This window comes from Pseudophryne corroboree, chromosome 5 (genome assembly GCF_028390025.1).
Source record: "Pseudophryne corroboree isolate aPseCor3 chromosome 5, aPseCor3.hap2, whole genome shotgun sequence".
Classification (NCBI taxonomy): Eukaryota; Metazoa; Chordata; class Amphibia; order Anura; family Myobatrachidae; genus Pseudophryne; species Pseudophryne corroboree.
The window spans coordinates 825,035,451-825,052,209 of NC_086448.1; the positions used below are offsets into that span (position 1 = coordinate 825,035,451).

The 16,759-nt window shown below is 46.3% G+C and overlaps 1 pseudogene; it reads left to right on the forward strand.

The window, feature by feature from the left end:
• The window catches only part of LOC134928606 (kinesin-like protein KIF9), a 372,888-nt pseudogene that overhangs the window by 108,695 nt on the left and 247,434 nt on the right, over positions 1 to 16,759 (forward strand).

Here is a 16,759-nt window from a genome sequence, read left to right on the forward strand (position 1 = left end):
GTTTTCCTCCGCCTCCTGCTAGCCTGTTGCCCTTCCCCCATGGGAGCCTGCACAGATCATGCAGTAGACAGGGAGGGAATGCAGGTCATGTGCAATACACAAACGCCCACTGTAGTACTATTTTGCTCACTTACAGTACCGTACTGTAGGTTGCATTTAGCATAAAGAATCGCTCCTGCAGATGTACTTTGATTTACAGTATGTGAAACCTGTGTGCATCCTTCCATTGGATGTACTGTATTGGAGAGAATTTTTTTTTTTTTAAAGTGAATGTCACGGGAACACATTAAAAATAAGGTTGGCACTTCCTTCCCATTGGTGTTGGTTTACAGTATGCCGTAGTGTACTCGGACGCTCATGTAATTGCATTTCAAAGGCACAGTATTTTCCATCGTCTCCCCCCTACCCCCATCGCCCTTCCCCCCTGGGGGCCTGCACAGGGAGGAAATTCAGGTCCTGTGCAATACACAAACGCTGAAGATCTACAGTACTGTTTTGCTCAGTTGGTAGCGTCAGAATACACTCATTTCATTCCCGCTGTTTAGGTGCATTTAGCGTAAAGAATCGCTCCTGCAGATGTACTTTGATTTACAGTATGTGAAACCTGTGTGCATCCTTCCATTGGATGTACTGTATTGGAGAGAATTTTTTTTTTTTTAAAGTGAATGTCACGGGAACACATTAAAAATAAGGTTGGCACTTCCTTCCCATTGGTGTTGGTTTACAGTATGCCGTAGTGTACTCGGACGCTCATGTAATTGCATTTCAAAGGCACAGTATTTTCCATCGTCTCCCCCCTACCCCCATCGCCCTTCCCCCCTGGGGGCCTGCACAGGGAGGAAATTCAGGTCCTGTGCAATACACAAACGCTGAAGATCTACAGTACTGTTTTGCTCAGTTGGTAGCGTCAGAATACACTCATTTCATTCCCGCTGTTTAGGTGCATTTAGCGTAAAGAATCGCTCCTGCAGATGTACTTTGATTTATGTGAAACCTGTGTGCATCCTTCCATTGACTGTCTTACAATGTAAATAAAATAATACAGTGCATTATTACAGAAAAAAAAAAAAAAAAGAAAGAAAGCACATCAGGTCTCGAACCCTGGACTCCCAGCGAGGGAGGTGGGAGCCTTCACCCCTAGCCCACGACGCCTCATGAGAGATTTCCAATTTCATGTGTGAAAGTACTGCAAACAGCGCCCGGCCCCCGCCCCATTGCTGTTGGTTTATGCCTTAGAGGACTCGGACGCTCGCATTTGTAAAGCACGGTGTTTTCCTCCGCCTCCTGCTAGCCTGTTGCCCTTCCCCCATGGGAGCCTGCACAGATCATGCAGTAGACAGGGAGGGAATGCAGGTCATGTGCAATACACAAACGCCCACTGTAGTACTATTTTGCTCACTTACAGTACCGTACTGTAGGTTGCATTTAGCGTAAAGAATCGCTCCTGCAGATGTACTTTGATTTACAGTATGTGAAACCTGTGTGCATCCTTCCATTGGATGTACTGTATTGGAGAGAATTTTTTTTTTTTTAAAGTGAATGTCACGGGAACACATTAAAAATAAGGTTGGCACTTCCTTCCCATTGGTGTTGGTTTACAGTATGCCGTAGTGTACTCGGACGCTCATGTAATTGCATTTCAAAGGCACAGTATTTTCCATCGTCTCCCCCCTACCCCCATCGCCCTTCCCCCCTGGGGGCCTGCACAGGGAGGAAATTCAGGTCCTGTGCAATACACAAACGCTGAAGATCTACAGTACTGTTTTGCTCAGTTGGTAGCGTCAGAATACACTCATTTCATTCCCGCTGTTTAGGTGCATTTAGCGTAAAGAATCGCTCCTGCAGATGTACTTTGATTTACAGTATGTGAAACCTGTGTGCATCCTTCCATTGGATGTACTGTATTGGAGAGAATTTTTTTTTTTTTAAAGTGAATGTCACGGGAACACATTAAAAATAAGGTTGGCACTTCCTTCCCATTGGTGTTGGTTTACAGTATGCCGTAGTGTACTCGGACGCTCATGTAATTGCATTTCAAAGGCACAGTATTTTCCATCGTCTCCCCCTACCCCCATCGCCCTTCCCCCCTGGGGGCCTGCACAGGGAGGAAATTCAGGTCCTGTGCAATACACAAACGCTGAAGATCTACAGTACTGTTTTGCTCAGTTGGTAGCGTCAGAATACACTCATTTCATTCCCGCTGTTTAGGTGCATTTAGCGTAAAGAATCGCTCCTGCAGATGTACTTTGATTTACAGTATGTGAAACCTGTGTGCATCCTTCCATTGGATGTACTGTATTGGAGAGAATTTTTTTTTTTTTAAAGTGAATGTCACGGGAACACATTAAAAATAAGGTTGGCACTTCCTTCCCATTGGTGTTGGTTTACAGTATGCCGTAGTGTACTCGGACGCTCATGTAATTGCATTTCAAAGGCACAGTATTTTCCATCGTCTCCCCCTACCCCCATCGCCCTTCCCCCCTGGGGGCCTGCACAGGGAGGAAATTCAGGTCCTGTGCAATACACAAACGCTGAAGATCTACAGTACTGTTTTGCTCAGTTGGTAGCGTCAGAATACACTCATTTCATTCCCGCTGTTTAGGTGCATTTAGCGTAAAGAATCGCTCCTGCAGATGTACTTTGATTTATGTGAAACCTGTGTGCATCCTTCCATTGACTGTCTTACAATGTAAATAAAATAATACAGTGCATTATTACAGAAAAAAAAAAAAAAAAGAAAGAAAGCACATCAGGTCTCGAACCCTGGACTCCCAGCGAGGGAGGTGGGAGCCTTCACCCCTAGCCCACGACGCCTCATGAGAGATTTCCAATTTCATGTGTGAAAGTACTGCAAACAGCGCCCGGCCCCCGCCCCATTGCTGTTGGTTTATGCCTTAGAGGACTCGGACGCTCGCATTTGTAAAGCACGGTGTTTTCCTCCGCCTCCTGCTAGCCTGTTGCCCTTCCCCCATGGGAGCCTGCACAGATCATGCAGTAGACAGGGAGGGAATGCAGGTCATGTGCAATACACAAACGCCCACTGTAGTACTATTTTGCTCACTTACAGTACCGTACTGTAGGTTGCATTTAGCGTAAAGAATCGCTCCTGCAGATGTACTTTGATTTACAGTATGTGAAACCTGTGTGCATCCTTCCATTGGATGTACTGTATTGGAGAGAATTTTTTTTTTTTTAAAGTGAATGTCACGGGAACACATTAAAAATAAGGTTGGCACTTCCTTCCCATTGGTGTTGGTTTACAGTATGCCGTAGTGTACTCGGACGCTCATGTAATTGCATTTCAAAGGCACAGTATTTTCCATCGTCTCCCCCCTACCCCCATCGCCCTTCCCCCCTGGGGGCCTGCACAGGGAGGAAATTCAGGTCCTGTGCAATACACAAACGCTGAAGATCTACAGTACTGTTTTGCTCAGTTGGTAGCGTCAGAATACACTCATTTCATTCCCGCTGTTTAGGTGCATTTAGCGTAAAGAATCGCTCCTGCAGATGTACTTTGATTTACAGTATGTGAAACCTGTGTGCATCCTTCCATTGGATGTACTGTATTGGAGAGAATTTTTTTTTTTTTAAAGTGAATGTCACGGGAACACATTAAAAATAAGGTTGGCACTTCCTTCCCATTGGTGTTGGTTTACAGTATGCCGTAGTGTACTCGGACGCTCATGTAATTGCATTTCAAAGGCACAGTATTTTCCATCGTCTCCCCCCTACCCCCATCGCCCTTCCCCCCTGGGGGCCTGCACAGGGAGGAAATTCAGGTCCTGTGCAATACACAAACGCTGAAGATCTACAGTACTGTTTTGCTCAGTTGGTAGCGTCAGAATACACTCATTTCATTCCCGCTGTTTAGGTGCATTTAGCGTAAAGAATCGCTCCTGCAGATGTACTTTGATTTATGTGAAACCTGTGTGCATCCTTCCATTGACTGTCTTACAATGTAAATAAAATAATACAGTGCATTATTACAGAAAAAAAAAAAAAAAAGAAAGAAAGCACATCAGGTCTCGAACCCTGGACTCCCAGCGAGGGAGGTGGGAGCCTTCACCCCTAGCCCACGACGCCTCATGAGAGATTTCCAATTTCATGTGTGAAAGTACTGCAAACAGCGCCCGGCCCCCGCCCCATTGCTGTTGGTTTATGCCTTAGAGGACTCGGACGCTCGCATTTGCTAGTCCTCCATTCCCATTATGCATTAGCGAACTCAGACGCTCATATATTTTAAAAGCACGGTGTTTATACATTGTACTGTACATTCTTCCTTTTACACAATTACTGTAGTTGCGTCTCCATACACATACTGTACAGTACTCCATACTTTTTCCACCGCCTCCCGTTACGCCTAAAGTATTGCCAGAGCTGTAGATCAATCCGCCGCTATACTGTACGATCGAAAGTACTGGATTAGTGGAGCATTAGCGACACAGTGGTGGAGATGTGTAATGCATGATGAGTATCTAGATCGTCTCAACGCGCCTGCCTGTGATGAAACTCAGCTATCGCCTTAGCGTGGCTAAACGCCCGTCTCGGCGGAGAAACAGTCAAGGTAAAGGTGGCTACATCTGTATGGTGCTCTGACTGCTTACACCTATATACAGTATATGGTGCTCTGGCTGCTTACACCTCCTATATACAGTATATGGTGCTCTGGCTGCTTACACCTCCTATATACAGTATATGGTGCCCTGGCTGCTTACACCTCCTATATACAGTATATGGTGCTCTGGCTGCTTACACCTCCTATATACAGTATATGGTGCTCTGGCTGCTTACACCTCCTATATACAGTATATGGTGCTCTGGCTGCTTACACCTCCTATATACTGTATATGGTGCTCTGGCTACTTACACCTCCTATATACTGTATATGGTGCTCTGGCTGCTTACACCTACTATATACTGTATATGGTGCTCTGGCTGCTTACACCTCCTATATACAGTATATGGTGCTCTGGCTGCTTACACCTCCTATATACAGTATATGGTGCTCTGGCTGCTTACACCTCCCATATACAGTATATGGTGCTCTGGCTGCTTACACCTCCTATATACAGTATATGGTGCTCTGGCTGCTTACACCTTCTATATACTGTATATGGTGCTCTGGCTGCTTACACCTCCCATATACTGTATATGGTGCTCTGGCTGTTTACACCTCCCATATACAGTATATGGTGCTCTGGCTGCTTACACCTCCTATATACAGTATATGGTGCTCTGGCTGCTTACACCTCCTATATACAGTATATGGTGCTCTGGCTGCTTACACCTCCTATATACAGTATATGGTGCCCTGGCTGGTTACACCTCCTATATACAATATATGGTGCTCTGGCTGCTTACACCTCCCATATACTGTATATGGTGCTCTGACTGCTTACACCTCCTATATACAGTATATGGTGCTCTGGCTGCTTACACCTCCTATGTACTGTATATGGTGCTCTGGCTGCTTACACCTCCCATATACTGTATATGGTGCTCTGGCTGCTTACACCTCCCATATACAGTATATGGTGCTCTGGCTGCTTACACCTCCTATATACTGTATATGGTGCTCTGGCTGCTTACACCTCCTATATACAGTATATGGTGCTCTGGCTGCTTACACCTCCCATATTCTATATATGGTGCTCTGGCTGCTTACACCTCCCATATACAGTATATGGTGCTCTGGCTGCTTACACCTCCCATATACTGTATATGGTGCTCTGGCTGCTTACACCTCCTATATACAGTATATGGTGCTCTGGCTGCTTACACCTCCCATATACAGTATATGGTGCTCTGGCTGCTTACACCTCCCATATACAGTATATGGTGCTCTGGCTGCTTACACCTCCCATATACAGTATATGGTGCTCTGGCTGCTTACACCTCCCATATACAGTATATGGTGCTCTGGCTGCTTACACCTATATACAGTATATGGTGCTCTGGCTGCTTACACCTCCCATATACAGTATATGGTGCTCTGGCTGCTTACACCTCCCATATACAGTATATGGTGCTCTGGCTGCTTACACCTCCTATATACAGTATATGGTGCCCTGGCTGCTTACACCTCCTATATACAGTATATGGTGCCCTGGCTGCTTACACCTCCTATATACAGTATATGGTGCTCTGGCTGCTTACAACACCCATATACAGTATATGGTGCTCTGGCTGCTTACATCTCCTATATACAGTATATGGTGCTCTGGCTGCTTACACCTCCTATATACAGTATATGGTGCTCTGGCTGCTTACATCTCCTATATACAGTATATGGTGCTCTGTCTGCTTACACCTCCTATATACAGTATATGGTGCTCTGGCTGCTTACACCTTCTATATACAGTATATGGTGCTCTGGCTGCTTACATCTCCTATATACAGTATATGGTGCTCTATCTGCTTACACCTCCTATATACAGTATATGGTGCTCTGGCTGCTTACACCTCCCATATACAGTATATGGTGCTCTGGCTGCTTACACCTCCTATATACAGTATATGGTGCTCTGGCTGCTTACACCTCCTATATACAGTATATGGTGCTCTGGCTGCTTACACCTCCTATATACAGTATATGGTGCTCTGGCTGCTTACACCTCCTATATACAGTATATGGTGCTCTGGCTGCTTACACCTCCTATATACAGTATATGGTGCTCTGGCTGCTTACACCTCCCATATACAGTATATGGTGCTCTAGCTGCTTACACCTCCCATATACAGTATATGGTGCTCTGGCTGCTTACACCTCCCATATACAGTATATGGTGCTCTGGCTGCTTACACCTATATACAGTATATGGTGCTCTGGCTGCTTACACCTCCCATATACAGTATATGGTGCTCTGGCTGCTTACACCTCCCATATACAGTATATGGTGCTCTGGCTGCTTACACCTCCTATATACAGTATATGGTGCTCTGGCTGCTTACACCTCCTATATACAGTTTATGGTGCCCTGGCTGCTTACACCTCCTATATACAGTATATGGTGCTCTGGCTGCTTACACCTCCTATATACAGTTTATGGTGCCCTGGCTGCTTACACCTCCTATATACAGTTTATGGTGCCCTGGCTGCTTACACCTCCTATATACAGTTTATGGTGCCCTGGCTGCTTACACCTCCTATATACAGTTTATGGTGCCCTGGCTGCTTACACCTCCTATATACAGTATATGGTGCTCTGGCTGCTTACACCTCCTATATACAGTATATGGTGCTCTGGCTGCTTACACCTCCTATATACAGTATATGGTGCCCTGGCTGGTTACACCTCCTATATACAATATATGGTGCTCTGGCTGCTTACACCTCCCATATACTGTATATGGTGCTCTGACTGCTTACACCTCCTATATACAGTATATGGTGCTCTGGCTGCTTACACCTCCTATGTACTGTATATGGTGCTCTGGCTGCTTACACCTCCCATATACTGTATATGGTGCTCTGGCTGCTTACACCTCCCATATACAGTATATGGTGCTCTGGCTGCTTACACCTCCTATATACTGTATATGGTGCTCTGGCTGCTTACACCTCCTATATACAGTATATGGTGCTCTGGCTGCTTACACCTCCCATATTCTATATATGGTGCTCTGGCTGCTTACACCTCCCATATACAGTATATGGTGCTCTGGCTGCTTACACCTCCCATATACTGTATATGGTGCTCTGGCTGCTTACACCTCCTATATACAGTATATGGTGCTCTGGCTGCTTACACCTCCCATATACAGTATATGGTGCTCTGGCTGCTTACACCTCCCATATACAGTATATGGTGCTCTGGCTGCTTACACCTCCCATATACAGTATATGGTGCTCTGGCTGCTTACACCTCCCATATACAGTATATGGTGCTCTGGCTGCTTACACCTATATACAGTATATGGTGCTCTGGCTGCTTACACCTCCCATATACAGTATATGGTGCTCTGGCTGCTTACACCTCCCATATACAGTATATGGTGCTCTGGCTGCTTACACCTCCTATATACAGTATATGGTGCCCTGGCTGCTTACACCTCCTATATACAGTATATGGTGCCCTGGCTGCTTACACCTCCTATATACAGTATATGGTGCTCTGGCTGCTTACAACACCCATATACAGTATATGGTGCTCTGGCTGCTTACATCTCCTATATACAGTATATGGTGCTCTGGCTGCTTACACCTCCTATATACAGTATATGGTGGTCTGGCTGCTTACATCTCCTATATACAGTATATGGTGCTCTGTCTGCTTACACCTCCTATATACAGTATATGGTGCTCTGGCTGCTTACACCTTCTATATACAGTATATGGTGCTCTGGCTGCTTACATCTCCTATATACAGTATATGGTGCTCTATCTGCTTACACCTCCTATATACAGTATATGGTGCTCTGGCTGCTTACACCTCCCATATACAGTATATGGTGCTCTGGCTGCTTACACCTCCTATATACAGTATATGGTGCTCTGGCTGCTTACACCTCCTATATACAGTATATGGTGCTCTGGCTGCTTACACCTCCTATATACAGTATATGGTGCTCTGGCTGCTTACACCTCCTATATACAGTATATGGTGCTCTGGCTGCTTACACCTCCTATATACAGTATATGGTGCTCTAGCTGCTTACACCTCCCATATACAGTATATGGTGCTCTGGCTGCTTACACCTCCCATATACAGTATATGGTGCTCTGGCTGCTTACACCTATATACAGTATATGGTGCTCTGGCTGCTTACACCTCCCATATACAGTATATGGTGCTCTGGCTGCTTACACCTCCCATATACAGTATATGGTGCTCTGGCTGCTTACACCTCCCATATACAGTATATGGTGCTCTGGCTGCTTACACCTCCTATATACAGTTTATGGTGCCCTGGCTGCTTACACCTCCTATATACAGTATATGGTGCTCTGGCTGCTTACACCTCCTATATACAGTTTATGGTGCCCTGGCTGCTTACACCTCCTATATACAGTTTATGGTGCCCTGGCTGCTTACACCTCCTATATACAGTTTATGGTGCCCTGGCTGCTTACACCTCCTATATACAGTTTATGGTGCCCTGGCTGCTTACACCTCCTATATACAGTATATGGTGCTCTGGCTGCTTACACCTCCTATATACAGTATATGGTGCTCTGGCTGCTTACACCTCCTATGTACTGTATATGGTGCTCTGGCTGCTTACACCTCCCATATACTGTATATGGTGCTCTGGCTGCTTACACCTCCCATATACAGTATATGGTGCTCTGGCTGCTTACACCTCCTATATACTGTATATGGTGCTCTGGCTGCTTACACCTCCTATATACAGTATATGGTGCTCTGGCTGCTTACACCTCCCATATTCTATATATGGTGCTCTGGCTGCTTACACCTCCCATATACAGTATATGGTGCTCTGGCTGCTTACACCTCCCATATACTGTATATGGTGCTCTGGCTGCTTACACCTCCCATATACAGTATATGGTGCTCTGGCTGCTTACACCTCCCATATACTGTATATGGTGCTCTGGCTGCTTACACCTCCTATATACAGTATATGGTGCTCTGGCTGCTTACACCTCCCATATACAGTATATGGTGCTCTGGCTGCTTACACCTCCCATATACAGTATATGGTGCTCTGGCTGCTTACACCTCCTATATACAGTATATGGTGCCCTGGCTGCTTACACCTCCCATATACAGTATATGGTGCTCTGGCTGCTTACACCACCCATATACAGTATATGGTGCTCTGGCTGCTTACACCTCCCATATACTGTATATGGTGCTCTGGCTGCTTACACCTCCTATATACAGTATATGGTGCTCTGGCTGCTTACACCTCCCATATACAGTATATGGTGCTCTGGCTGCTTACACCTCCTATATACAGTATATGGTGCTCTGGCTGCTTACACCTCCCATATACTGTATATGGTGCTCTGGCTGCTTACACCTCCTATATACAGTATATGGTGCTCTGGCTGCTTACACCTCCCATATACAGTATATGGTGCTCTGGCTGCTTACACCTCCTATAACCAGTATATGGTGCTCTGGCTGCTTACACCTCCCATATACTGTATATGGTGCTCTGGCTGCTTACACCTCCTATATACAGTATATGGTGCTCTGGCTGCTTACACCTCCCATATACTGTATATGGTGCTCTGGCTGCTTACACCTCCTATATACAGTATATGGTGCTCTGGCTGCTTACACCTCCCATATACAGTATATGGTGCCCTGGCTGCTTACACCTCCCATATACAGTATATGGTGCTCTGGCTGCTTACACCTCCCATATACTGTATATGGTGCTCTGGCTGCTTACACCTCCTATATACTGTATATGGTGCTCTGGCTGCTTACACCTCCCATATACAGTATATGGTGCTCTGGCTGCTTACACCTCCCATATACTGTATATGGTGCTCTGGCTGCTTACACCTCCTATATACAGTATATGGTGCTCTGGCTGCTTACACCTCCCATATACTGTATATGGTGCTCTGGCTGCTTACACCTCCTATATACAGTATATGGTGCTCTGGCTGCTTACAGTTGCTTTAACAGGCACCAAAGCATATTATTGTATAATGACAAATAATACAACAGTAGTACCCTGCAGCAGGAATACTCCTATGACGGGTACTAAATTGTGAAACTGATAATAGTACAGAATTGAAAATGATTTTTGATTTAAAAAATAATGATTAAAAACACCTTTTGTATAAAAACTTGGAACAAATCATAGAGATACCATTTTGCACTATTACTACGGCTCTCGCTTCTCTCAAACAAGTGGGTACATGAGTGTTATGGTTTGCGCTTGTCTGATTTCCCGCTTGGGTGTCACTTGACCTCAGTGTGCTCCTGCAGGACTGACGGGTGTTCATTTCCAAATGTAAGCCTGATGTGACTGATGGCAATCTGTCACCTTGTTTTACAGGTACAATAATATGCTACGGGCAGACAGGAGCCGGAAAGACCCACACTATAGCTGGGACAAGGGAAAAGTACTGTCGCAGAGGAATCATCCCACGAGCCTTACATCAGGTACCAGGGTGCAGTGGCCCAGGGTGTGGAGACGGCTATGACTTGTGTCCGCTGCTCCATCAATTTGATGTCCAGTCTAGTAGATGTAGAGTAGGGTGACGCCAAGTAATAGCACGTGTGCGCCAGTCATGACAGACAGCCTTCCTCCTCCTGTGATCTGTCAGGTAATGAGGCCGTCGGCAGTTCTGGATCCAGGGGGGGGGGGGCGAACGGGGCGAGCGCCCCCCCCCCCCTAACAGCTATAGCCACGCTCACTTATATGAGGTGGGGGCTGCTGCCAGGTGATGGTGTGTGGCTGCACTGACATCCCTACCCATCCTCCGTGTTCCTGGGGACCCCAGTCCCATCTGCCATCATCACATGCCATCACCCTCACCTTGGGCAGTGTGTGCCACTCATCGGTTTGTTAGTAGTTACATGTGCCCGGTTGTGTGTGTGCTGCATAAGAAGCACATGTGCATGCTGGCAATGCTTTATATGCTCCTTAGAGCATTAATGGACAGTTGGTATGGGAAGTGGGAGGAGTAATGAGTGTAGGGGAGGAGTCAGGAATAAATCCCCCTCCCCCTTCTAAAAGAAAAGTCTAGATCCGTCCCTGGCCGTCTCCAGTAGCCAGATCTGCCATGTTGTGTTTCCCTCACACACTTAAAGCCAGTGGGATACGGGAAGCCGCTTCTTGTTACACAGTCACCCTGTCCGCACTCCTTCCTGCTGTACAGTCTCCGGAGCCTGATCTGCTGTTCTCCATCCCACACAGGTCTTTAGAGAGATTAATAACCAAAGCGACAGTTCGGTTTCTGTGGGGATCTCTTACTTGGAGATCCACAACGAGATGCTGGCTAACCTTCTGTTCACCTTACCTAACGCCCCTGACTTGGACACTGAAATCAGCATCGTCGACCATGTCCACGGAGTGTTCCTTGAAGGCTTATCTGTCCACCACGCAGCCAGCAAGGAAGACGGCATCAACTTTCTGTTTGAGGCAAGGAGCTACGGGACATACATGTTTACTGATACATTTAATTGTGTGTACTGTATGTAGCTAGTGATGTCCTTCTGATGTGAGCTGTGTACTCTCCACCCTACAGCTTCTAACTTGTGCCCCAATTTACAAAAAAATAATTTATATATATATATATATATATATATATATATATATATATATATATATATGTGTGTGTTATTACTGTAATATTTCCTGTAGGGAGAGAACAACCGAATCATAGGAACGCACGACTTCAATGACGTTTCTGACAGGTCCCACAGTATCTTTACCATCTATTTGAAGGTGAGTTCTTGATCCACTACCCAGAACCTGCTCTCCATCACTCACAAGACGTACCGTAACTCAGACAGTCGGTAGGATGGTATCACTGTAACCGTAACAAAACCTTCTATTTGCTCCTTGTCTTTCTCTGGCTGGGTCCACAGGATAACATTGGGATATTGTTGAGCAACAGTGGAAATGGCACCAACACGGTCACAAGTTTTATGGCCTCCCAGGATGCATCGGGGCCTTCACCATATAGTCCCGCCCACTGACTCAGTCAAATCAGTTTTTTGCTTGGTGCGGCAGGAAGCCGCATGGTCACAGGGCTGCTGTGAATAAAGCAGCCTAAAGCTTTTATTATTTTATTTTTATAGACTTACTAAAAATTTTTGAGCGACTTTTCTTAACAGCGTCTTAAACGCATACTGGAAAGAGTCGCTCCAACAAATCCCCATCGGGTCGCAACAACGCTTACCTTCGCGGTAATAGTGCTGTCTCGACGGGCGTCTGTGTCAGATGTTCTAGCAGGTCCAGCAGACGTAACCAGGCTGTGGCCGGAGCATGGGGGGATGGTAAGTCTATGGATTTCCTCTTACTAGGGGGGTCCGGACACAGCTACACTGATTTGGTGGAGACTACAAACAGTGTGTTGATGCGCCGAGCATCTCGAGTGCGACAGCGCTACGGTCTAGGGATCATAGGCGCCAGGACTAGGTAGAGGCCGCGATCCTTAGGGTTTAAGTCAACAGGGGGATTCAGACGCTCTCCTGGCCGCCCCTCCTCCTCCAGTTTCCGCGCGTCTCCCGTCCATGAACTGAATGACCTCACTTCCGTCTCAGACGCTACCACGAGGGTACTCGGTCGCAGCTTAGACGCTGCGGTTGTGTACACTAGAGAACCCGCCTAGACCGAGTCGCAGGCCTTAGCGCCTGCATACACGTGAAAGTCGCTGAGCGTCCGTGTCTGTCAGTAAGCGACTGTATCAGTTATCAGGAGCGGTAGTGTACATCAGTATCGTCTGATTCCACTCTGCGTCTTATGAGCGCATTTGCTTGGATATGGAAGTGTGGTGAGTCTCCCTGTATCCCGCTCTACAGAGGAAGGGTATACAGTACTAAAAATTCTCTCTACTTCTTAGTATGCATTGTTAATTTCTCTGACGTCCTAGTGGATGCTGGGAACTCCGTAAGGACCATGGGGAATAGTGGCTCCGCAGGAGACTGGGCACAATTAAGAAAGCTTTAGTACTACCTGGTGTGCACTGGCTCCTCCCACTATGACCCTCCTCCAGACCTCAGTTAGAATCTTGTGCCCGGCCGAGCTGGATGCACACTAGGGGCTCTCCTGAGCTCCTAGAAAGAAAGTATATTTTAGGTTTTTTATTTTACAGTGAGATCTGCTGGCAACAGACTCACTGCAGCGAGGGACTAAGGGGAGAAGAAGCGAACCTACCTAACTGGTGGTAGTTTGGGCTTCTTAGGCTACTGGACACCATTAGCTCCAGAGGGATCGACCGCAGGACCCGACCTTGGTGTTCGTTCCCGGAGCCGCGCCGCCGTCCCCCTTACAGAGCCAGAAGCATGAAGATGGTCCGGAAAAGCGGCGGCAGGAGACTTCAGTCTTCACCAAGGTAGCGCACAGCACTGCAGCTGTGCGCCATTGCTCCTCATGTACACCTCACACTGCGGTCACTGATGGGTGCAGGGCGCTGGGGGGGGGGCGCCCTGAGGGCAATATAAACACCTTGGCTGGCAAAATCTACACCATATATAGTCCCAGAGGCTATATAGGTGTAAATTAATACCCCTGTCAGAGTTATAAAAACGCGGGAGAAGTCAGCCGAAAAAGGGGCGGGGCTACCTCCCTCAGCACACTGGCGCCATTTCTCCCTCACAGCTCCGCTGGAAGGAAGCTCCCTGACTCTCCCCTGCAGTCTACAGCTACAGAAGGGTAAAAAAGAGAGGGGGGGGGGGCACTAAATTTAGGCGCAGTATATCTATATATATATATATATATATATATATATATATATAGCAGCTATAAGGGGATATAATTCAGTTAGTCCCTGTATTATATAGCGCTCTGGTGTGTGCTGGCATACTTATTGACTTTTTTGACTCTGTGATGAAAACAATAGATCAAGGGGGAGCTGTAGATGTAGCATATCTAGACTTTAGTAAGGCATTTGACACTGTCCCACATCGCAGACTGCTAAATAAACTTGAAAGCCGGGGGGTGGATTATAAATCAGTGAAATGGATAAGAACCTGGTTGCACGATAGGAAACAGACAGTCGTAGTTAATGGAGTGCAATCTATGGAGGGAAATGTTACCAGTGGAGTACCCCAGGGATCTGTACTTGGTCCAGTTCTCTTTAATATCTTTGTTGGTGACATTGCAGATGGTATTGAAGGGAAGATATGCCTTTTTGCAGATGATACAAAGATATGCAACAGGGTAGACACACCGGGAGGGGTCAAACAAATGATTGATGACCTAGGTAGGCTTGAGAAATGGTCAAGAACGTGGCAACTACAGTTTAATGCTAAAAAATGCAAACTCATGCACTTGGGTCTCAAAAACCCAAAGGCTAAGTATAGTATCAAGGGTACTATAATGGAAACTACTGAGGAGGAAAGAGATTTAGGAGTCACTATTTCAAGTGACTTGAAGGCAGGAAAGCAATGCAACAAAGCAATGAGAAAGGCAAGTCAGATGCTTGGTTGCATAGGGAGAGTAATCAGCAGGAAAAAAGCAGTGATAATGCCACTGTATAGGTCATTGGTACGGCCCCATCTGGAATACTGTGTCCAGTTCTGGAGACCCTATCTCCAGAAGGATATAAATACATTAGAGAGTGTACAAAGAAGGGCAACTAAAATGGTGCATGGCCTACATCACAAAACTTACCCGGAAAGGCTAAAAGATCTTAACATGTATAGTTTGGAGGAGAGAAGGGAAAGGGGAGACATGATAGAAACTTTCAAATATATAAAGGGTCTTAACAAAGTTCAGGAGGGAAACATTCTTCAAAGGAAAAGAAGTATTAGAACTCGAGGACATACATTGAGACTGGAGGGGGGGAGGTTCAGGGGAAAGTTAAGGAAAAATTACTTCACAGAAAGGGTAGTGGATAAGTGGAATAGCCTCCCATCAGAGGTGGTAGAGGCTAAGACTGTAGGGCAATTTAAACATGCTTGGGACAGGCATATGAATATCCTTACAAAGAATCAAGGTTAAAAAAGGGTTGAGATTGCCTAAAGGATAAAATAAAAAAGGGGCAGACTAGATGGGCCAAGTGGTTCTTATCTGCCGTCAAATTCTATGTTTCTATGTTACTCTCTCTCTGTCTCTCCAAAAGGCTTTGTGGGGTCCTGTCCTCTGTCAGAGCACTCCCTGTGTGTGTGGTGTGTCGGTACGGCGGTGTCGACATGTTTGATGAGGAGACTTATGTGGAGGCGGAGCAGATGCCTATAAATGTGATGTCACCCACTGAGGGGCGGACACCTGAGTGGATGGACTTATGGAAGGAATTACGTGAAAGTGTCGACTCCTTACATAAAAAATTTGACGACATGCCAAATGCGGGACAACTGGCTTCTCAGCTCGTGCCTGCCCAGGCGTCTCAAAGGCCATCAGGGGCTCTAAAACGCCCGCTACCTCAGATGGCAGACACAGATGTCGACACGGATACTGATACCAGTGTCGACGACGAAGAGACTAATGTAATGTCCAATAGGGCCACTCGTTACATGATTGAGGCAATGAAAAATGTTTTACACATTTCGGATATTACCCCAGGTACCACAAAAAATAAGAATTTACTTACCGATAATTCTATTTCTCGGAGTCCGTAGTGGATGCTGGGGTTCCTGAAAGGACCATGGGGAATAGCGGCTCCGCAGGAGACAGGGCACAAAAAGTAAAGCTTTAGGATCAGGTGGTGTGCACTGGCTCCTCCCCCTATGACCCTCCTCCAAGCCTCAGTTAGGATACTGTGCCCGGACGAGCGTACACAATAAGGAAGGATTTATGAATCCCGGGTAAGACTCATACCAGCCACACCAATCACACTGTACAACCTGTGATCTGAACCCAGTTAACAGTATGATAACAGCGGAGCCTCTGAAAGATGGCTCACAACAATAATAACCCGATTTTTGTAACTATGTACAAGTATTGCAGATAATCCGCACTTGGGATGGGCGCCCAGCATCCACTACGGACTCCGAGAAATAGAATTATCGGTAAGTAAATTCTTATTTTCTCTATCGTCCTAGTGGATGCTGGGGTTCCTGAAAGGACCATGGGGATTATACCAAAGCTCCCAAACGGGCGGGAGAGTGCGGATGACTCTGCAGCACCGAATGAGAGAACTCCAGGTCCTCCTTAGCCAGGT